Here is a 24,222-nt window from a genome sequence, read left to right on the forward strand (position 1 = left end):
CTTTCCTCCATCTCACAAATCTTCCCTACCTGATCTATATATTGCAATTAATGACATCACGCTTTTCCCCGTACTGGAAGTCTGCTGCCTTGGAGTAACTCTTGACTCTGCCCTGTCCTTCAAACCGCACATCTAAGCTCTTTCAACCTCCTATCACCTCCAGCTCAAAAATATTTACAGAATCATCCTTTCCTCAACCCTCAATCTTCTAAAATGCTTTTACATGCCCTCATCATCTACCGCCTCGATTACTGCAACATCCTTTTCTGTGGCCTCCCTGCTAACACCCTTGCAACTCTCCAGTCCATCCTTAAATCTGCCGCCCGACTAATTCATCTCTCTCCTCGCTACTCCTCCACTTCTCCCCTCTGCAAATCTCTTCACTGGCTCCCATTCCCTCAGCGTATCCAGTTCAAATTACTAATACTGACCTACAAAGCCATCCATAACCTGTCTCCTCCATATATCTCTGAACTAATCTCCCGATATCTTCTCTCACGTGATCTCTGGTCCTCCCAAGACCTCCTTCTCTCCTCTTATTCGCTCCTCACCCAACTGTCTCCAATACTTCTCCCGAATATCCCCATCCTCTGGAATTCTTTGCCCCTGCATGTCCGACTATCAACCACATTCGGATCCTTCAGAGGGAAACTGAAAACCCACCTCTTCAGGAAAGATTACAGCCTGCAATGACCCCGCTGCCTTCTCACCACTACCGGAGCTACTGCCTCACCAACACCGGAGCTGCTGCAACACCCAACCTACTGTCTCCTTCCTCACCATCCTGTAGAATGTAAGCCCGCAAGGGCAGGGTCCTCGCCCCTCTGTATCCGTCTGTAATTGTCAGTTTGTTTACTGTAAGTGATATCTGTAATTTGTATCTAACCCCTTCTCATGTACAGCACCATGGAATCAATAGTGTACTGTTATGTAAATAAATAATAATAATAATAATAATAATAATAGTTGAATTTATAAAGTTCTTTCAAGTAATGGCAACTAATATGGTTCTATTCTAATCGGTCACTCCACCAGGATGATAGAAGAGTCCAAGGCCATCTCTTTAGCCGTGACAAAGATAAGTTACCAAGAACATTAATGGATGATTTGTGTAGTATCATAGAATGTTAGAGTTGGAAGGGACTCCCAGGGTCATCGCGTCCAACCCCCTGCTCACTGCAGGACTTACTAAACCATCTCAGACAGATTTCTGTCCAGCCTCTGTGTGAAGACTTCCATCGAAGGAGAACTAACCACCTCTCGTGGCAGCCTGTTCCACTCATTGATCACCTTCACTTTCAAAAAGTTTTTTCCAATATCTAATCTGTGTCTGCTCCCTTTCAGTTTCATTCCAGTACTTCTCGTGTATAGACTTGAAAATGGTTCATTTTCTTTTTGGTCAATGGCTACACAAAGCATCCTTGCTTTTTATGCCTTTGGGGTGGTAGAGTCAAACATGAACATCGCACAAGAAAAGATTGGCCTCCGAGGGAATATATTGTGATTGGAGGATTATAATTACTTTTGACCCTATTTTACGTTTATGAAAGATCATTGGAAGCTGGATTGCACATCATTTGCAACAAAGAGATATATTATAATATTGGACTAGTAGGATGTTTTACAGACATGTACATGAGGCCGATGTAACCAGTTCCTGAGCTTTGAAATAGCTTTACTCACAAAATGCCATTTCCTGGGTCAGAGTCATGTTTCCGAACTGGATACGTTGTAGTTTCCAAAAAAAATTGTTTGCTACGGAATTACGGACACCTTGTATTAAGGGAATATGAGAGGTCGGCAGAGCAGAAACTTGCAATATCATGATTCACTCAGCTCCAGCTCAATCTTACACAGGATAGCAAGGGATTTACGCCTCATTACACCTGCTGGATTTCAACTTCTAATATAAAAGAATGCCGCAGTGCTGGTGAATACGAAGGTAAAATACTAAGACTGTTAGATTCATAAATCGGGAAGCTTCACCTGGAAGAGAATAAATGTGAAGGCCTCTTCATTTATTACCTAAGTATGCCATAATGATCAGTTAGCTGCACATGCAAATATTTAACCCTTGGTGACCTTGCAGTGAGGTTTGCAAGAAAATAGATGGTATTTAGCCAACAATGGTACCATGCTTTATATTTAGACAAACCAAGAGTTATAAATTCAAAATTATGGTGATACAATGGAAGAAAGCACTTTGGTTGGTTTAGTAAAAGAACCTTTTTCTGTGCAGTTTTAGGTAACAGATGAGTAATGAATACAATACTGTTGGCCCAAGGATGCTTTTCATGACGGATGTATTGTTTAATTCCCTTGGTGACCATGTAAAAAAAATTACAATCAATGGTGTCTAGCAGTAATGTTTTGATAAATCTAGTACTATAGGTAACAGGTTGTTAATTAACCGATGGCCGATTACTAAAGATGCAGTTGTGTTGTGTTTAGTGGTTAGTGCCTATAATGAGGAGACCCAATGTTAGAGACGTTTTCCCACGTGTGACATTTATGAACTATCTATTAGACAAGTAATAAATGTCTGATTGCTGAAGGACCTTTCATCGAGACTCTGCCAAGATTGGGATTCCCAAGCCTGCACTTTTCCTCCTTGTAGGATTGCAGTAAGTGTAAAGGTTTGAGAGAAGTTGTTTAGTATAGGACTGATGAAGACGCCCATATCTACACCATAGATATTTGAGAGGGAATACACATGGTGGACTTCTGCTCTATTCCAACTTCTCCTACCTCTTGCTACAGTGGGGAGGAATGATGAGGCTCTGGACTTCCGTTTTAGTGATCAGTAGGGTTCCTAAAAGTTGGGAAAGCATCTATCACCCATACTACGGTTCAATCCTGATGAGATTGTGACATAGGTAAGTAATAATACCACTTTACAATGTGTTGGTGTGACTTCATCTGAAATTTTCATCTCAGTTCTGGGCACCAGTTCTTATGAAGGATATCCTGGAATCGGAAAAACTACAAAGAGACACAAAACTTAGAAAAGTCACTGAGGAGTTAAGTTATGAGGAAAGATTAAAAGAATTAAATGTATTGAGTCCTGAGAAGAGAATTCAAAGGGGGGACATGATTGACCTGTATGAACATATGAATAGCCCAAACAAAAAGTATGGTCAAAAGCTGTTTCATGTAAAACCCCCTCAAAAGACAAGGGGACACTCCCGTCTAGAGAGAGACAAGTTCAATCTGCAGAAGAAACAATCCTTCTTAAGAATCATTGATCTGTAGATTAGTCTACCTCGAGTAAGTTGACTATTAGGATCAGGGGGGAAAGATTACCTATTTTAGTGCAGCACCACCTCAGATAGACAGAAACATTACACAGTGACCACTATGCTGGGTCCTCCAGAGCACAAGACACTTTTTGTAGTCAGTTTCCACTTTTGGCATCTGATAAAGTTCCAAATAAAGTTTTACTTTGTATTAACTTAGAATGCCCCACAAAGTACTTAAGATTAAGTTTTCTAAACCAGACTACACACTCGATTTTCTATACCAAGTTTCTTAGACCTTGTCTCATGGCACATTATCTTCTGACCTATTGGATGCAAGAGGTTGCCACATATATAGTATAGTTTCTTGTGGCTGTGACATAACCATCTGGGCGTATCCCCATCGTCAACTTTTCAATCTGTCTCGTTCGCCAAGTGTATGGAAGTACGGAATACATTTTTATAAAAATCAAGTATGTTGTTAAGAGTTTCATCTCCATTGAGAAAGCATATTTCTCCTCTCTGATCCCTTCTGCTTTGGGGATTCAGCCGTTTCTCTGCAATGTAAGTACTCCCACAGGACAAACAATGACAGTAAATTGCAATCAGAATTGAACTGCATGGGAGAGGTAAACAGTTTCAAACTGTACTACAAATTGTAGTTTGCCGATGATTCTGTGTTTTACTGTGAAGCTGAAAATGACGGCAATCACTGGAGCACAAAGCGCCTGAACATGAATACACTTGGAAATAATATCGTTACTTCTATCACTTTACAAGGCATTCACAGGGGAAAAACACCACAATTTATGACAACAAGAGGCGAATCAATAAGCTAAACAATGCCACCAATGAATCTGCATTTCTCCTCTTCACACTATGAAAATCACAGATGCAATCATATCCACAAGCAAATATAATTTGATTCAAAAAACTTCATACTCTCCCTGGCTTATTCCCACATTAATATACATAGCGGAGAGTAACGAGGAGGCCACGCGCTAACTGCCTGCGCTTTAGAACCGGCTTCAATTTTACACATGAAGTGCTGGATAAATAATTAGCTTCAAGTTGTAATAAAATAGAAAAGTACTATTGTCATGAAAAGGTCTTATTACTTTTTGTATTAATCTCTTCCACAAGCTGACTTCTTATTACGAAAAATTGGACAACAGTAGAATTCTTATTTTTTCCTAAATTTTCTTAAAGTTCATTTTTGTTAAGTTCCTCTGCAATCAGATGTAATCTGTATGGTGAAATTGGCAAAAAATTGGCAAAAAATGAATTCAACCCCCCACAAGACCCCCCACAGTGAGGCAGAAATTAAAGGAGTTGTCTCAACTACTAAAATGTGCAAAATTGCAAAGTGTTACACCGGCCACTCGCAGCCTTTCTAAGTACTGTCCTTAAAGTGTGTTTCGCTCTGCTCCATCCAGTACCTGACCATCACCCTGTGTTGCCTTGTGTTGGTTGTGAGCCATAGGGGGCACTGCCAAATTCCACAGGAATTTGTATCCACTCTGTCCTGCAGAGATTTGCTTCCCCAGCCTATAACCTGTTAGAAGGTGATATAGTAGGCAACGCCATTCTCTATTCCTATCTCGAGCATTGGTTCCCAGCCTGTTAGCACCTTGTTTAAGCATATCTCCATATTTTGTCTCCTGTTATTGACCCGGCCTGTTTACCTGCTCTATTTCACTTCTCCATCCCTGACTCTGGCTACATTTTGTGAACCCATGGTGCTTGCCTGACCTCTACCAGTCTGACTACGCTTTTGTCTCACCCTTTTGTATCTTGTACCTATGCCGCTGACCCTCCAATCAGCTACTGCAGTCCCAAGAACTGCCCTGGAGTGGTACCTGATAGCCCAGCCTGTCTTCACCATCAGAAGCCCTAATAAAGGCCCGATAGACATTTAGTCACTTCACTCCAGGGTAAGCCCAACCTATGGTGCAGTGGGTCCATGCCCATCACCTTTACACAAGATACTTGGAAAAATAAGTAACTTTGTACTTGATCTCTTATTAAAAATCATCTACCTTACGTACTCAAGTACAGGGAGAATTCTAATTTTATAGTTTAATCCTCATTGTCTAGGTTTCTGGCAGTCTATCAAATGTGGCTGGTTTCCTAGGCAGTGAGCACACATTTGCAAGCTATTTGCTATACAGTTTGTAAGCGGAGTTAACTCAGGGATAGTAGAGCTGAGTTTGTCAAGAACACTTTGGGAAGAAGTCCGTAGTAATAGCGAATGTTAACTATCTGACTTCTAAAGCGATGTCACACCACCTCAGCTGTGCTAAGTGCCCTGAAAAGTGATGTCACAGGAACCAGGTTTGCCAAGGCAGAGAAGCAGAGGGCACCTCAGTTCTGAATCCTGGAGAGGAAACTCCTTTTAGACAATGCTGAAATTTGGATCTGGGTATGATAGCTTCCTAGAGCTTTGTTGCTCCTCCTATGAGTTCGTAAATCTTAAGGAAAAATCGAATTACCTTATTGCCCTATGGCTTGTCGCCATCCCAGACAATCGTAAAACATAGCTAATAAAGTGAAGAAAAAAAACAAAACACATGATAATTAAGACACCCAATTAAGTATTTTCAAACCAGGCAAATTACTCATTGCATGCAGATGATTTTGGATTTGTTTTGTCACCTTAAGTCAAACATTTCTTGCCTTAATCATGTTCCTCACCGTCATCTATTTGAAACCTCTATTGCAATTAAGTCTGAAATTTTGGCTTGTGCAATAATTCTTCACAACTTTCATGTAACATTCGATTGCACATCTAGTTTTCCTTTCATCTTGTTTGGACCTTTAGGTTACCACGGTAACTGGTGACAATTATTAAACTTGGGATTTTTTTTTTTGAAAGCTAAATTGCCCCTTGCTAGTTAGTTCCTTTTTTATGTTCCTTCCTTTGAAAAAAAAAATAACATAAAAAATAAGCTAGCATTAAAGTTTCGACAGAGGATGGCAACAAGTTTTTCTTTAATTAAATGTTTTTGGAGTCACTTAAGTTTTATAGACACATCGGAAGACTTGAAATATTCTCATAAAATAGGATAGTGTGACAGAAGATGTTCTCACAAAATAAGATGTCATACATTTAATTCTTAGGCTACTTTCACACACAGCATATTTGCTGCGTATTTTTACGCGCGCGTATTTTGCTGCTGCTTTACCTGCGTTTTTTTACGCAGGCAAAAAACGCAGCTGCTTTCACACACAGCGTTTTTTGCTGCGTTTTTTGCAGCTGCGTTTTTTTCAGCATTGTGTACTGAAAATAAAGTTTGTTTGAAAAAAAAAAAGGGGAAAAAAAAAAGAGTCATTGAGGTAATTTCCTGTCTTTATGACTCAGAATACAATACACACTGGAGTTAACATCATGTCGATTCTGCCAGCTGCAATGGCCTTGAGCCAAAGACGCCTCAGCAAGCGGAACAGACATCAGCTGGGGTTTACTAACCCCACTGTCACTAACCCCAGGTTACTAGGGCAGGCGTCAGTCAGACGCCCCCCCTCGTAACCCTGTACGGTAAGGGTATGTTCACACGATCCTGATTTCAATCCTTTTTTTTCAGGACAAAAACCGCAGCTCTTGGCAGAAAACGCAGGTGCGTTTTTGGTGCGTTTTTGATGCGGTTTTTGATGCGGTTTTTAGTGCGGTTTTTTATGCAGTTTTCTCTGCAGATTGTCTGTGTTTGACACAAATAAAGCTTTAACTGCAGTGGGGGAAAAAAAAAAAGAAATTATGTCATTTCCTTGTCCAACCCTTTTCTTCTTCCATCCTCCATTTTGGGACTAAACACCAAATTGAGTGGACGTGTTTTGAATGACAGCGCTCCGCAGAGTGCTGAGCGTAGGCCAGATCACAGCCCGCGGATCCAGCTCTATCCAGCTATTTAAGTCTACGTTCACATTTGCGGTCTGCGCCGCAGCGTCGGGCGCCGCATGCGTCATGCGCCCCTATATTTAACATGGGGGCGCATGGACATGCGTCGCACTTGCGTTTTGCGCTGCATGCGTCACTGCAGCGCACGCATCCGGCCGCAGAGGACGCAGCAAGTTGCATTTTTGCTGCGTCCAAAATCAATCAAAAAAAGGACGCATGCGGCGCACAACGCAAATGTGAACATAGCCTAAGTGCCACGTATTTAAGTGCCACGTATTTAAGTGCCACGTATTTCTTTGCCACGTATCGCGTATTTCAGTGCCACGTATTTCAGTGCCACATATTTCAGTGCCACGTATTTCAGTGCCACGTATTTCAGTGCCACGTGCCACGTATTTCAGTGCCACGTATTTCAGTGCCACGTATTTCAGTGCCACGTGCCACGTATTTAAGTGCCACGTGCCACGTATTTAAGTGCCACGTATCACGTATTTCAGTGCCACGTGCCACGTATTTCAGTGCCACGTATTTCAGTGCCACGTATCACGTATTTCAGTGCCACGTATCAAAGTGCCACGTGCCACGTATCAAAGTGCCACGTGCCACATATTTCAGTGCCACGTGCCATGTATCAAACTGCCACGTGCCACATATTTCAGTGCCACGTGCCACGTATCAAAGTGCCACGTGCCACGTGTCAAAGTGCCACGTGCCACATATTTCAGTGCCACGTGCCACGTATTTAAGTGACATGTGCCACGTATCAAAGTGCCACGTATCACGTATTTCAGTGCCACGTATTTAAGTGACACGTATCACGTATAAGTGCCACGTGTCACGTATTTAATTGCCACATATTTAAGTGCCACGTATCAAGATTTTCCATGGAGAACAGACACATCCAGAGATATGTCTGCTCTCCACGGCTGCAGCAACACACTGACAGGAGCCATAGTTCCTGTCGGTGTGTCACTGCGCATGCGCGAGCGAGTTTACCGGCGGTCATTGACCCCGGCACTCTCGCTTAACAGCAGTGCTGCGTGGGAAAGTTCAACGCAGCTGTACTGCTGTTAACCGAGACGCTGGAGCCATTGAACTCCGGGACAGTACGCGATACACTGCTAGGAGCTTCGCTCCTGGCAGTGTATCGCCGGAGAGCAGCCGATCGGCGTGGGACACTCGTTTTATGGATTCTGCGGACAGGGAGTATGAATTTGGTTTATTATTTTTGGATTTTTTCCTGGAGGATCGAGGGCTTCGCCTACCAGTGTGCTGTTGGTGAGTATATACTCTGTGTTATGTGTTGTATGTACTGTGTGTCATGTATGTGTATTGTGTGTAGGTGTTTTGTGTAACTTTACAATTGTGCTAAGTCGCCGGACACAGGGACAACTCTCCCATCCTAATACCGGATGGGAGTAGTAGTCCCATACGGCGACTTAGCACAATGGTGGCACTAGCGTCGCATGGGGACACACACACACGCACGCACACACACACACACACACACAAGGACTCCATGCTGCTTCACTGGGGGGCGGGGGCTTCCCTCTTCCTGTCCGATGTCACGTCCGGTCCTGGGTGTCAACCCCTCCGTACAAAGACGCCGACACCCAGGACAAAGGCGCTGTGTGTGGAAGGTAATATGGGGCCCTAGGGGGATACGCAGACACGCCGCTGCGTAAAGAATTGACATGTCAATTCTTTTTACGCCGGCGTGTTTGCAGACAAAAGCGCCGCATTTTTTTGCGGTGTGTCTGAACGGCAAAGTGAATTTCTCATTCACTTTGCCGGCAGACGAAAATGACATTGCGCATTTTTGAAAAGCGCCCGCAAAATAGCGCTCAAAAATGCGCTATGTCTGAAAGTAGCCTTAAACTCAAAGTCTCGCGGTCGTACGGACCAAATATGAGAAAAATCTGGATCTAGGACACGCATCAAAATGGTCTGTTTTGTTGAAGGAATGGGGCCTTACAAGATAGTGTCTATCTCCAACTTTCAACTTTCCCAGAATGTTCACAACACTCCCAGAAAAAAGGGAGACCTACTGGAGTTCAAGAAAAGTTGGCAAATCACACGGGCACTACCCGGAGTCTCCCACTGTCACTTGGAAAGCAATACAACCAGAATATCTCCTATATCTCGTCGGGATTCTTCATCATTGGTCTTCAGTGAAATCATTCTATTTTTCTTGTCCAAATTTGTTGACTGCCTTACCAAACATTTTTGAGTAGGACTAGTTTTTGGTAGAAGCCAGTGAACCCTGGTTGTGAAATGCTTGCCTAGATAATAAAATCAACAGTGAATCTTGTCCTAATTGATAACCCCTTCTCCCATGTGACCCTGTGTCCAATGCTACACTGTAAAAATCATGAGTTCTCTTGCGGCTATCTTTCATTAGACCCCATTAGACTGACCACATTCCAAGAAGTCTAAGGGATTATGCGCACAACGTCTTTTTCATACAAGCAAACATGCTGAGTTTTTCACGAGTAAGAAGTCATAATTTTTCTTTCCTGAAGTGCCTTTTTTAGCATTATTAGTATTGTCCAGAGAAGTTTTTTTACATTTTTGACTGCAGACAATTTTTTGTGTGGTTTTTAAGCATTATTGGGACGTATATTTTGCTGATGTTTTCCAAACATTTTTTCTTAAATCCATTCAATGGTGGAGAAACTGCTGTTTCTGTCTAGGTGTCCAAAAATTGTCCGGAAGGAAAAGACAATTCACGGTTTTGGGCTGCGCTAACCAAAATGAAGATCCTTCATCCAATAATGTAAAGGAACAGTTTCTATTACACAACGTGTTTCCAAGTCGGACTGGCGTGTTTCTCAAGCGGTAAATACAGACTGTACAGTTGGTTCTTACACTTGAGAAAGACGCCAGTCCGGCGTGGAAACACGTTGTGGAATAAAAACCGCTCCTGTATATTATTGAACTAAGGATTTTCATTTCGGTTAGTGCAGCCCAAACCATGAATTGTCTTTTCTTTCCAAAATCCTGGTGGAGTTCATCTCCCTGCCACGGGGAAAAAGCAGCCATTATTGAGCCTTCATACAAGTTGTGCCTACACATCTAGCTCAGGTGAGCATATTACCTAGATCTAGTATATCTTTGTATAAAGGTATTACCCTATGGCCTGATGCACTCTGTTTCCCTATAGTTTTTAGCCCAGGCATGTTCTGGGTGATTGTTGACTTGTAGTACAAGGATAGAGAGTCTTCAGACAAAAAAAATGTCTGAAGCTCACTTGTTTTAACTGCTTGGCGTCTTTGGGAACCAGTTAAAAAACGCTCAAAAGACTGAACAGATGAACAGCAAGTTTTACATAAAAATGCATATTTTAATTCTTTTGAGTGTTTCAGTAGTGCTTTTTCAGGTGGTTTCCAGAATGGAATCCACCTGAAAAAGATGTTGGGTGTGAACTCTAAGGTTGTGTTCACATGTTGCGTTATTACAGCAGTTTTTTAATTTTTTTAAAGCAAATTTTCAGCTGCTTTTCACAGTACCAGCAAAGTCTATGAGATTTCAAAAATCTCATGCACACACCTTGTTTTATTTTTTGCTGACTGTTTTGTCAAAGAGTTGCGTTTTTTTCCAAAATGCAACATGTTACTTCATTCAGCGTTTTTTTCATCATATTTTCAGTGTTTTTCACCCATGGAAATTGGTGGTGCAGAAACGCTACAAAAAATGGAAGTATCAGGTTTTGTTGCATTTTTGGTGCCAAAACCTGATGAAGTTGAATCAGATTTTTTTTATGCTCTAAACTTTAATAACATGCACAAGAGATAAAAATGCAATAAAAGCACAGCAAAAATGCAGCAAAAAATGCTGCAAACACTCAACAAAACCTTCTTTTTTGACATTGCTTCTTTACTGCCAAGAGGTGCAGGTTTTGCCTGGGGAAAAAAGAAAAAATCTACATTTCTCCAATTTGCTCTTCCAAGTAAATTCCATTGATTTTCCTACCAAAAGGACAACCATGTTTATTGATCAAATTGAAAAATAAAATAAAGAACATTATAAAAAAAAGGCAGTATTTCTAATATACCAGATTCTGCATAATGCTGCAACACATAAAGCACAGCCAGAATATACAAAATGTCAAGTAAGTGATTTAACTAGAAGCTAAAATTGGTTCAGATAAATGAACATTCCAAGATCTATCAGCAGTAAAATCTCCTCCGGCTCCTGATAAATGGAGTATACCCCAGATACCTGTATTTCAGCTGCCAAGTTAAGAATAAATAACTTTAGGATATAAATTCATAAAGCAAACAGCCGCTTGTCTTACTATCAAATAGTTTTATGTTAGACACAATTTATGGATTTTGAAGATGCATAATTTTTCAGTTTCTGCATATTTTGTCAGAGAAGGGCCATATATATGGTGTGTGCTTCTGAATGATCATTACCTTCTTTGTCATGGTAATTTATTTTCTTTATGTAAATGGTAACTCAAAACTTGGTTTCAGGTCTGCTTAAAAAAAAATTGAAAGTTCATATATTTAAAACATTTTTTATGTATCCCAAAATGAATGGCTCTCTGACCAGTTGTTTAACTTTAAAAGGATATCTGTTGTAATGATCACCCCCTTTCAAACCGCTTATGAGTAGTGTTGAGCATTCCGATACCGCAAGTATCGGGTATCGGCCGATATTTGCAGTATCGGAATTCCGATACCGAGTTCCGATATTTTTGCGATATCGGGAATCGGGATCGGGATGCATATTCATGTGTAAAATAAAGAATAAAAATAAAAAATAGGGATATACTCACCCTCTGACGCGCCCTGGTTGTAACCGCTGCAACCGGCAGCCTCCGTTCCTAAGAATGAGCGAGTGAAGGACCTGCGATGACGTCGCGGTCTTGTGATTGGTCGCGTGAGCGGTCACATGAGCGGTCACGCGACCAATCACAAGCCGCCACGTCATCGAAGGTCCTTCACTCGCTCATTCTTAGGAACGGAGGCTGCCGGTTAACACCGCTAGGTCCAGGGTCCACCGGAGGGGTGAGTATATCCCTATTTTTTATTTTTATTCTTTATTTTACACATGAATATGGATCCCAGGGCCTGAAGGAGAGTTTCCTCTCCTTCAGACCCTGGGAACCATCCAGGATCACTTCTGATATTTGTGTCCCATTGACTTGTATTGGTATCGGGTATCGGTATCGGCGATATCCAATATTTTTCGGATATCGGCCGATACAATCCGATAACGATACTTTCAAATATCGGAAGGTATCGCTCAACACTACTTATGAGTCATTCAACTCATTGAAAGATAAGTTGATTTGTACCTTTATTTATTTAATCTGCTGCTTCATGACCGAAAAATTCACATTTCAATCGATATGCAAATGAGTCTGAAGTGCTTTGGGCGTGATTAAAGCATTTCCTGAGTCTCTGCCTCCTCTATTTTATCCCTCATCTAATGCCGTCTACTTTTGTTTGACTGGCAGCTCTCTGGCTTCACTCTATAGCCAGTGATCTGTGAGTCAAGCAGAAGAAGGTGGTGCTAGGTGGGGTATGAGCTGGGGAGGCATGGGCTTGGGAAGTGCTCTGATAGGTCCAAAAGTACTAATGAGCTTATAGTTTAATTAACTGCTTGACAACATAAGTGATTTGTGGGAGTTTATTATTGCAATGACACAGCATTTTATGTTACTTAACTATGTTCAGTAAGCCAGGAGTCATTGACTGTTATCTATTTGTTGACTTTTGAATTTATGAGTTTATTCTTCAGTCGGTCAAGACAGAGTCTGAAATGTTGACTCTTCTTGTAGGTTAAATTGATATTTGTAAATGGATGAATGTTTGCCTCTTATAACAGCTTCTACAACTTAATATCTGCTATCTTTGCAATACAGTGATACCTGGTTATTGAACAATGATGTTTGCTGATATGTTGATTACACATTGTCCAGGCCAGCTAGTTTGTTGACTTGCAAAACAAAGGAGGAAAAACTATGCAAATACAAGAAATAATAAAACACTGCAAGTTTATTTTGTCACCATTCTTCCCCTTTACCTGTGAATGCTGGATTGAAGGACAGTTGTTAACTATAAAAAGAGGATATACGCCTCTGCAGCACATACATCCAGTCAGCCAAGAGATCCAGACATCCAAAGGACCAGAGACTCTTTAAAAAGACAGCAGCAAAGATATCATGGCTCCATCATGAGGGACACAGATTTGACATTCTACAGGATGCCAGCTTAGGGGACCACGGTCCCGGCTGAAAGAATACAGATCTGCTCCATTGACCATCACTGAACCATGGATACTTTTGGGGTAGTCAAGATTTGGACTCACCGGTCACCTGAGCCTCATGAATACATTTGGGAAACCCAGAAAAAGGACCCACAGGTCACTTGGCTCCATGAAGATGTTCATAGAAGTCATGTTGTGACCCTCTGGTCAACTGGCCTTGTACTTCAATGGACTGTCAGCTTCCTAAGCTTGTTGTTATCTCCACTCTGTGTGTGCCACAGATGCGGTACTCACCACTGGAAGCTCTGAAGTCACACTTGCTTGTATGGTGGCGAGTCAGCGGAACGGTGAGACACTGTAATTTGCAACATATTTTGTATTTTGCTGGGACTGTTCTATGTGTTACTTGCATGTTTTGTGCTTCAATAAAGTATTGCCACATTGTTTTATGCTCACCCTGTGTTATCTCAGTAGTATTACGCTCATGGTGAAAGGAGAGCGGGCGTTCGGTGGTTTGATCCCTGCAACATGCGGATTTTTGGCTAGCAGACTAGGGTGCCCGCTGACCACCATGTCTCCACAATTATCATGACAGATTGCCTTTAAAATATATTTTCCGTTTGACTTCACAATAGACTTACAATTTCTTTATTATAACACATACACGTCAACATTGCAGCTACAATGAAAGTGTTACGAACATCTACATCAGAATCAGTTTTCCACCTACTGGACTAGGGTGAAAAATTAAAGAAATCTCTCTGTTCTTCAACCTTCATTCTCGCAAGAAGGTATGGACTTCCTAACTTCGGTCTCCCAGTTGTAGTCCCTGAAAAGCTACTCCTTGGCATTGGTATAGGGTTTGCTGCAGGAGCTGTAGCATATTCACAAATGGAGTCTACAGTTAAGGAGAGTATTCAGGATGTGTAAAGTTGGAGGATAAGTCAGAGAAGTAGTCATAGGACAGACCAAGGGGTAGAACGAGGAGAGAGACAACAGGTACCAGGTGAACAATGCAAAGAAAGACATAAGCTGAATCTAGGAAAATGTAAGGCAGATTCAGGCTGGAAACCCTTTCAAAACCAACGACCAGGCTATCCTTGAGGAGCATTGGTTGCTACCACAATTATAGGACCAGCAGGGCCAATGCTGGCAAAATAAGATATTACTTGAATGGAGAGAGTGAGTAACAAAAAGTCAGGAACTAAATTCTAACTGTATATCAACACCTGCTATATTTGTTCTGGAAGCTTGCACGACTCAAAATTAGTTTCATATTCCAAAATAGGGTTTTGGGCGGCATGTGGGTGGATCTCCGGAAACCCTAACTGAATGGGAGAATCAAAGATGCTTTGACCAGTCACATGTGACAGATTTCAGATTTTTTGGCAGAAATTTCTTTGTTTCTCCCATTCACTTAAGGTTTCCAGAGATCCATCCACATGCTGCACAAACCCTATTTTGGACTATGAAACAATTTTTTTATGTGACACTTGAGGATGCAGGCAAGTTCACCAGTGGCAGGGAAACTTCTAGTCCTCCCTCTCAATTTAAGGGGACCTTGGAATATGTCATCATATGCTTATAGAACTCTCTTTTTAAAGTCAATATGTTCTAGAGGGTGTGATAGAAACTGAAATGACTGCAATGACATCCTCCTGAGACGAAATAATAACAATAATAATAATAATCTTTATTTATATAGCGCCAACATATTCTGCATCGCTTTACAGTTAAACAGTTTCAAACACAACAGTCATAGGTAACAGCATTGTAAAAATCCTTGAGCTCTGCTGATTGTTGCTATTGAAACGTAGTATGTGAAATCTCTGATGGTGGTGCAACCTTCTTCGGAGGTGTATACTTTCACCCATCCCTCTCAGACACTGTCAATCACAGCCTGGTTGACTGAGACTGCTGGACTACTAGATCAAATGCTGGGCTGTCATTGGCAGGTCCTGAGAGGAATGGGTGAAAGTGCACACCCTAGCAGAAAGCTTCTAAGAAGAAACATCCAGTTGGACTGCAAGCAGAGATTTCACATACTGCGCTCCAAAAACAACAAAATGTGACTATCTCACAATAAAGTGATGTAGCACAAAACAGAGTAATAGAACTGAAATAAATACAAGATATTCAACTCATTTTTTATGATTAAAGCAACTTTTCCTCTTAATGTCCCACCCAGAAACTATACATGATCACTTATTTTTCAGTGGGATTTACATAAAATTGGATATAAGCAGCTAAGACAAAGCCAAAACTGTTTCAACAGTTAATTACAATGGATGCACGCTACAGAGCTCGTATGGGACCCCTGAGTTTCTAGGTCCCGATGCCAAATAACTTTGCTCCTTGCCCGGTGTCTGCTCTTTTTTGTAAGCCAGGTCCAAACTCCTGGGACCCAATAACCCTTTGTGGCATGAAACATCATCAGCTCTGCATATTGGCCAACCACATCCTTTGATGTTTCTGGCCAAACTCTTCTGCTACCGTTCCGTCCTGACCCGGCTGGAGTGCAATGACTGCTAATAGTCCCACTGCTTTGACTGCTCTCGCTAATTGCTGTGTGCTGAAGCTGCATAAAATAGACAGCCTAGACCTAAGTTTTGTTTTGTTTTTTTTTACATAATTGAATATACGTTTTACAAAAAAAATATTTCAAATCCTAGCTATGATATTTGTGCTCTTTCCTTGAACTAATTTTTTTGGGGTAATTTTTTATCTATAACTTTTACTTTCATGTTTATATGCTTGACCTTATTTGAGAGCACATAAACGCTATTACTGCAAAAATAGACTTTTTTCTTAGTTTTTTTGGGGGAGGAGGTGGAGTATAGAGTGTAAATTTGAATTATGAGGCCCCATGATTTCTATGTATACCCTTGGATCTACTCTAAATTCTAAGAGCCAATCAGAATACTTGTAACCATGATCCTACTTCCTTATGTCAACTTTTATTTTAACCTCTGCATTTAACCCCTTCCCGACATTTGACGTACTATCCCGTCGAGGTGGGGTGGGCCCGTATGACCGCCGACGGGATAGTACGTCATCACCGATCAGCGGCGCTCACGGGGGGAGCGCGGCCGATCGCGGCCGGGTGTCAGCTGCATATCGCAGCTGACATCCGGCACTATGTGCCAGGAGCGGTCACGGACCGCCCCCGGCACATTAACCCCCGGCACACCGCGATCAAACATGATCGCAGTGTACCGGCGGTATAGGGAAGCATCGCGCAGGGAGGGGGCTCCCTGCGGGCTTCCCTGAGACCCCCGGAGCAACGCGATGTGATCGCGTTGCTGCGAGGGTCTCCTACCTCCTTCCTGGCTGCAGGTCCCGGATCCAAGATGGCCGCGGCATCCGGGTCCTGCAGGGAAGGAGGTGGCTTACCGAGTGTCTGCTCAGAGCAGACACTTGGTAAGCCTGCAGCCCTGCACAGCAGATCGTCGATCTGGCAGAGTGCTGTGCACACTGCCAGATCAATGATCTGTGATGTCCCCCCCTGGGACAAAGTAAAAAAGTTAAAAAAAAAATTTTCCACATGTGTAAAAAAAAAAAAAAAAAAAAATCCTAAATAAATAATAAAAAAAAAATATATATTATTCCCATAAATACATTTCTTTATCTAAATAAAAAAAACAGAACAATAAAAGTACACATATTTAGTATCGCCGCGTCCGTAACGACCCAACCTATAAAACTGCCCCACTAGTTAACCCCTTCAGTAAACACCGTAAGAAAAAAAAAAAAAAAAGAGGCAAAAAACAACGCTTTATTACCATACCGCCGAACAAAAAGTGGAATAACACGCGATCAAAAAGACTGATATAAATATCCATGGTACCGCTGAAAACGTCATCTTGTCCCGCAAAAAACAAGCCGCCATACAACATTATCAGCAAAAAAATAAAAAAGTTATAGTCCTGAGAATAAAGCGATACGAAAATAATTATTTTTTCTATATTTTAGTTTTTATCGTATAAAAACGCCAAAACATAAAAAAATGATATAAATGAGATATCGCTGTAATCGTACTGACCCGAAGAATAAAACTGCTTTATCAATTTTACCAAACGCGGAACGGTATAAACGCCTCCCCCAAAAGAAATTCATGAATAGCTGGTTTTTGGTCATTCTGCCTCACAAAAATCGGAATAAAAAGCGATCAAAAACGGTCACGTGTCCGAAAATGTTACCAATAAAAACGTCAACTCGTCCCGCAAAAAACAAGACCTCACATGACTCTGTGGAGCAAAATGTGGAAAAATTATAGGTCTCAAAATGTGGAGACGCAAAAACTTTTTTGCTATAAAAAGCGTCGCTGGTTTCACACTTGCGTTTTTGTCTGCAGCGTTTTTTGCACAAAAAAACGCATGCGTTTTTTCCCTATATTTAACATTGAAAACGCATGCTTTTTTTCCCTATATTTAACATTGAAAACGCATGCGGTTTTTTTGTACGCGTTTGGTCGCGTTTTCAAACGCATGCGTTTTTTTTCTGCATGCGTTCATTTTCAGAAATACAACCTGCAGTATTTTCTTGCGTTTTTAAGCACATGCGTTTGTTTGCGTTAAAAACGCATGCATTTAAACACACTGAAAAGCCACCCACCACCATCAAGGTGATAAAGGGATCCAAACCCTAACCCTAACTCTACCCCTAACCTCACCCCTAACCGTTTAATGAACATTTTCTGACAGTCATAGTGCCACGTATTTCAGTGCCACGTATTTCAGTGCCACGTATTTCAGTGCCACGTGTTTCAGTGCCACGTATTTCAGTGCCACGTATCACATATTTCAGTGCCACGTATCACGTATTTCAGTGCCACGTATCACGTATTTCAGTGCCACATATTTTAGTACCACGTATTTCAGTGCCACGTATTTCAGTGCCACGTATTTCAGTGCCACGTATTTCAGTGCCACGTATTTCAGTGCCACGTATTTCAGTGCCACGTATTTCAGTGCCACGTATTTCAGTGCCACGTATTTCAGTGCCACGTATCACGTATTTCAGTGCCACGTGTTTCAGTGCCACGTATCACGTATTTCAGTGCCACGTATTTCAGTGCCACGTATTTCAGTGCCACGTATCACGTATTTCAGTGCCACGTATTTCAGTGCCACGTATTTCAGTGCCACGTATTTCAGTGCCACGTATTTCAGTGCCACGTATTTCAGTGCCACGTATTTCAGTGCCACGTATTTCAGTGCCACGTATCACATATTTCAGTGCCACGTATTTCAGTGCCACGTATTTCAGTGCCACGTATTTCAGTGCCACGTATTTCAGTGCCACGTATTTCAGTGCCACGTATTTCAGTGCCACGTATTTCAGTGCCACGTATCACGTATTTCAGTGCCACGTGTTTCAGTGCCACGTATTTAAGTGCCACGTATCACGTATTTCAGTGCCACGTATTTCAGTGCCACGTATTTCAGTGCCACGTATTTCAGTGCCACGTATTTCAGTGCCACGTATTTCAGTCACGTTTAGGGTTAGGGTTAGGGGTAGGGTTAGGGTTAGGGTTAGGGCTAGGGTTGGAGGTAAAGTTAGGGTTGGGGCTAAAGTTAGGGTTGGGGCTAAAGTTAGGGTTAGGGTTTGGATTACATTTACGTTTGGATTAGGGTTGGGATTAGAATTATGGGTGTGTCAGGGCTAGGGGTGTGGTTAGGGTTACCGTTGGGATTAGGGTTAGGGGTGTGTTTGGGTTAGGGTTTCAGGTAGAATTGGGGAGTTTCCACTGTCCAGGCACATCAGGGGCTCTACAAGCGCGACATGGCGTCCAATCTCAATTCCAGCCAATTCTGCGTTGAAAAAGTAAAACAGTGCTCCTTCCCTTCCGAGCTCTCCCGTGCGCCCAAAAAGGGGTTTACCCCAACATATGTGTTATCAGCGTACTCGGGACAAATTGAACAACAACTTCTGGGGTCCAAGTTCTCTTGTTATCCTTAGGAAAATAAAAATTTGGGGGGCTAAAAATCATTTTTGTGGGAAAAAAAAGATGTTTTATTTTCACGGCTCTGCGTTATAAACTGTAGTGAAACACTTGGGGGTTCAAAGTTCTCACAACACATCTAGATAAGTTCCTTGGGAGGTCTAGTTTCCAATATGGGGTCACTTGTGGGGGGTTTGTACTGTTTGGGTACATCAGGGGCTCTGCAAATGCAACGTGACGCCTGCAGACCAATCCATTTAAGGCTGCATTCCAAATGGCGCTCCTTCCCTTCCGAGCTCTGTCATGCACCCAAACAGTGGTTCCCCCCCACATATGGGGTATCAGCGTACTCAGGACAAATTGGACAACAACTTTTGGGGTCTAATTTATCCTGTTACCCTTGTGAAAATACAAAACTGGGGGCTAAAAAATCATTTTTGTGAAAAAAAAAAAGAATTTTTATTTTCACGGCTTTGCGCTATAAACTTTAGTGAAACACTTGGGGGTTCAAAGTTCTCAAAACACATCTAGATAAGTTCTTTGGGAGGTCTAGTTTCCAATATGGGGTCACTTGTGGGGGGTTTGTACTGTTTGGGTACATCAGGGGCTCTGCAAATGCAACGTGACGGCTGCTGACCAATCCATTTAAGTCTGCATTCCAAATGGCGCTCCTTCCCTTCCGAGCTCTGTCATGCGCCCAAACAGTGGTTCCCCCCCACATATGGGGTATCAGCGTACTCAGGACAAATTGGAAAACAAATTTTGGGGTCCAATTTATTCTGTTACCCTTGTAAAAATACAAAGCTGGGTGCTAAAAAATCATTTTTGAGAAAAAAAATAAAAATTATTTTCACGGCTCTGCGTTATAATCTGTAGTGAAACACTTGGGGGTTCAAAGCTCTCAAAACACATCTAGATAAGTTCCTTAGGGGGTCTACTTTCCAAAATGGTGTCACTTGTAGGGAGTTTCAATGTTTAGGCACATCAGGGGCTCTCCAAACGCAACATGGCGTCCCATCTCAATTCCAGTCAATTTTGCATTGAAAAGTCAAATGGCGCTCCTTCCCTTCCAAGCTCTGCCATGCGCCCAAACAATGGTTTACACCCACATATGGGGTATCAGCGTACTCAGGACAAATTGCACAACATTTTTTGGGGTCCAATTTCTTCTCTTACCCTTGGGAAAATAAAAAATTGGGGGCAAAAAGATCATTTTTGTGAAAAAATATGATTTTTTATTTTTACGGCTCTGCATTATAAACTTCTGTGAAGCACTTGGTGGGTCAAAGTGCTCACCACACATCAAGATAAGTTCCTTAGGGGGTCTACTTTCCAAAATGGTGTCACTTGTAGGGGGTTTCAGTGTTTAGGCACATCAGGGGCTCTCCAAACGCAACATGGCGTCCCATCTCAATTCCAGTCAATTTTGCATTGAAAAGTCAAATGGCGCTCCTTCCCTTCCAAGCTCTGCCATGCGCCCAAACAATGGTTTACACCCACATATGGGGTATCAGCGTACTCAGGACAAATTGCACAACATTTTTTGGGGTCCAATTTCTTCTCTTACCCTTGGGAAAATAAAAAATTGGGGGCAAAAAGATCATTTTTGTGAAAAAATATGATTTTTTATTTTTACGGCTCTGCATTATAAACTTCTGTGAAGCACTTGGTGGGTCAAAGTGCTCACCACACATCTAGATAAGTTCCTTAGGGGGTCTACTTTCCAAAATGGTGTCACTTGTAGGGAGTTTCAATGTTTAGGCACATCAGGGGCTCTCCAAACGCAACATGGCGTCCCATCTCAATTCCAGTCAATTTTGCATTGAAAAGTCAAATGGCGCTCCTTCCCTTCCAAGCTCTGCCATGCGCCCAAACAATGGTTTACACCCACATATGGGGTATCAGCGTACTCAGGACAAATTGCACAACATTTTTTGGGGTCCAATTTCTTCTCTTACCCTTGGGAAAATAAAAAATTGGGGGCGAAAAGATCATTTTTGTGAAAAAATATGATTTTTTATTTTTACGGCTCTGCATTATAAACTTCTGTGAAGCACTTGGTGGGTCAAAGTGCTCACCACACATCAAGATAAGTTCCTTAGGGGGTCTACTTTCCAAAATGGTGTCACTTGTAGGGGGTTTCAGTGTTTAGGCACATCAGGGGCTCTCCAAACGCAACATGGCGTCCCATCTCAATTCCAGTCAATTTTGCATTGAAAAGTCAAATGGCGCTCCTTCCCTTCCAAGCTCTGCCATGCGCCCAAACAATGGTTTACACCCACATATGGGGTATCAGCGTACTCAGGACAAATTGCACAACATTTTTTGGGGTCCAATTTCTTCTCTTACCCTTGGGAAAATAAAAAATTGGGGGCAAAAAGATCATTTTTGTGAAAAAATATGATTTTTTATTTTTACGGCTCTGCATTATAAACTTCTGTGAAGCACTTGGTGGGTCAAAGTGCTCACCACACATCAAGATAAGTTCCTTAGGGGGTCTACTTTCCAAAATGGTGTCACTTGTAGGGAGTTTCAATGTTTAGGCACATCAGGGGCTCTCCAAACGCAACATGGCGTCCCATCTCAATTCCAGTCAATTTTGCATTGAAAAGTCAAATGGCGCTCCTTCCCTTCCAAGCTCTGCCATGCGCCCAAACAATGGTTTACACCCACATATGGGGTATCAGCGTACTCAGGACAAATTGCACAACATTTTTTGGGGTCCAATTTCTTCTCTTACCCTTGGGAAAATAAAAAATTGGGGGCAAAAAGATCATTTTTGTGAAAAAATATGATTTTTTATTTTTACGGCTCTGCATTATAAACTTCTGTGAAGCACTTGGTGGGTCAAAGTGCTCACCACACATCAAGATAAGTTCCTTAGGGGGTCTACTTTCCAAAATGGTGTCACTTGTAGGGGGTTTCAGTGTTTAGGCACATCAGGGGCTCTCCAAACGCAACATGGCATCCCATCTCAATTCCAGTCAATTTTGCATTGAAAAGTCAAATGGCGCTCCTTTCCTTCCGAGCTCTGCCATACGCCCAAACAGTGGTTTACCCTCACATATGGGGTATCAGCGTACTCAGGACAAATTGTACAACAACTTTGGGGGTCCATTTTCTCCTGTTACCCTTGGTAAAATAAAACAAATTGGAGCTGAAATAAATTGTGTGTGAAAAAAAGTTAAATGCTCATTTTTATTTAAACATTCAAAAAATTCCTGTGAAACACCTGAAGGGTTAATAAACTTCTTGAATGTGGTTTTGAGCACCTTGAGGGGTGAAGTTTTTAGAATGGTGTCACACTTGAGTATTTTCTATCATATAGACCCCTCAAAATGACTTCAAATGAGATGTGGTCCCTAAAAAAAAATGGTGTTGTAAAAATGAGAAATTGCTGGTCAACTTTTAACCCTTATAACTCCGTCACAAAAAAAAATTTTGGTTCCAAAATTGTACTGATGTAAAGTAGACATGTGGGAAATGTTACTTATTAAGTATTTTGCGTGACATATGTCTGTGATTTAAGGGCATAAAAATTCAAAGTTGGAAAATTGCGAAATTTTCAAAATTTTCGCCAAATATTCGTTTTTTTCACAAATAAATGCAAGTTATATCGAATAAATTTTACCACTAACATGAAGTACAATATGTCACGAGAAAACAATGTCAGAATCGCCAAGATCCGTCAAAGCGTTCCAGAGTTATAGCCTCATAAAGGGACAGTGGTCAGAATTGTAAAAATTGGCCCGGTCATTAACGTGCAAACCACCCTTGGGGGTGAAGGGGTTAATTGACTTAGATTTTAGAATAAACTTTATTCGATTTACTATTTGTATTTCCAAAATGCAGCCCGATCTTGGCGGTTCATAATGTGAAACATACGGCAACATTACAATACCGTCTCTAACGCTGACAGTGTCTGAATGATAGCGGCTGATATCTAGCAATTGCAGCCTGGAGATCATCAGTCAAGCATATCAGATCAGTGGCTTTTACAATTCATTTCCATGCTCACATGACAATGTGATGTTCAGGTTAAATATCAGTGCGTACCGGATGCAGAGGCTTCATAACAATGCAAATTGGCAGCGCACAGCTCATTGAATTCACTCACTATCTGGCAGGATTGAGGCGGCAATAGAAGGAAGACCTGCAAATGAGAGTCAGTGGAGTGTCAGTTCCAGGCAAAACAAATACTTTTTAGCTCCTGGAACAACAAGTAACTTATTTGTTCCAATTTTCCATCTATTTTTCAAGTCATTTATTGAAGCGTCAGATATAAATATGTGTAGAGCCCCCACTGCCGCAGGGCCGAGGGGTACCCGGTACCGGGCCTCTGAGTCTCTGCTCTGGGGTTGTCACGGTGGCTAGACCCGGTCCGTGACCCTGCTGAGGGGCGTACAGTAATAGATGTGATGGATAGTGGTGGTGGTGCGGTGCAGTAAATAACGAGGACACCAGGTTGCAGTCTCTTTACCTCTTTACTGAAGATCTCTGGGTCCTCAATCCAGAATATGGTTAACCAGGCTGCGCAAGTCCGGCCGGTCCAATGGCACCTCCAGAGTTCTCTTTGCAGGTGGAAATCTGTGCCTTCCTGCTAGCGCTATGTGTTGTGGTCCTTCCCTGCTGTGCTTACGGAAAGTCCCCACAACTGTTGTGTCTGTTTCTTAAGTTCCCTCACAACTCGATTAGATGATGTTCTGCTAATCTTCCGTCCCTCCCTGATGTTACGGTTAGGACGGCACCCGTATGACGGGTAGGCTCGGAGCTCTTCCGGGACCCTAGAGTCGCCCCTCTCCACAAGTTGCCCCCTATGTCTTCGTAGGTGATTTAGGTGAGACAGCCCGCCTATGACTGACTGTCCTGCCGTTGGTTTGAAGTATTGCTTGAAGCTAGATGTATGAATACTTCCTCGGCGTTCCGGC

General features: G+C 42.0%; 1 protein-coding gene across 3 annotated transcripts in view; it reads left to right on the forward strand.

The window, feature by feature from the left end:
* CACNA2D3 (calcium voltage-gated channel auxiliary subunit alpha2delta 3) overlaps positions 1 to 24,222 on the forward strand; it is a 1,029,735-nt gene that overhangs the window by 231,214 nt on the left and 774,299 nt on the right. The window lies entirely within an intron of this gene.

This window comes from Ranitomeya variabilis, chromosome 8, assembly GCF_051348905.1.
Source record: "Ranitomeya variabilis isolate aRanVar5 chromosome 8, aRanVar5.hap1, whole genome shotgun sequence".
In the NCBI taxonomy this organism is placed as follows: Eukaryota; Metazoa; Chordata; class Amphibia; order Anura; family Dendrobatidae; genus Ranitomeya; species Ranitomeya variabilis.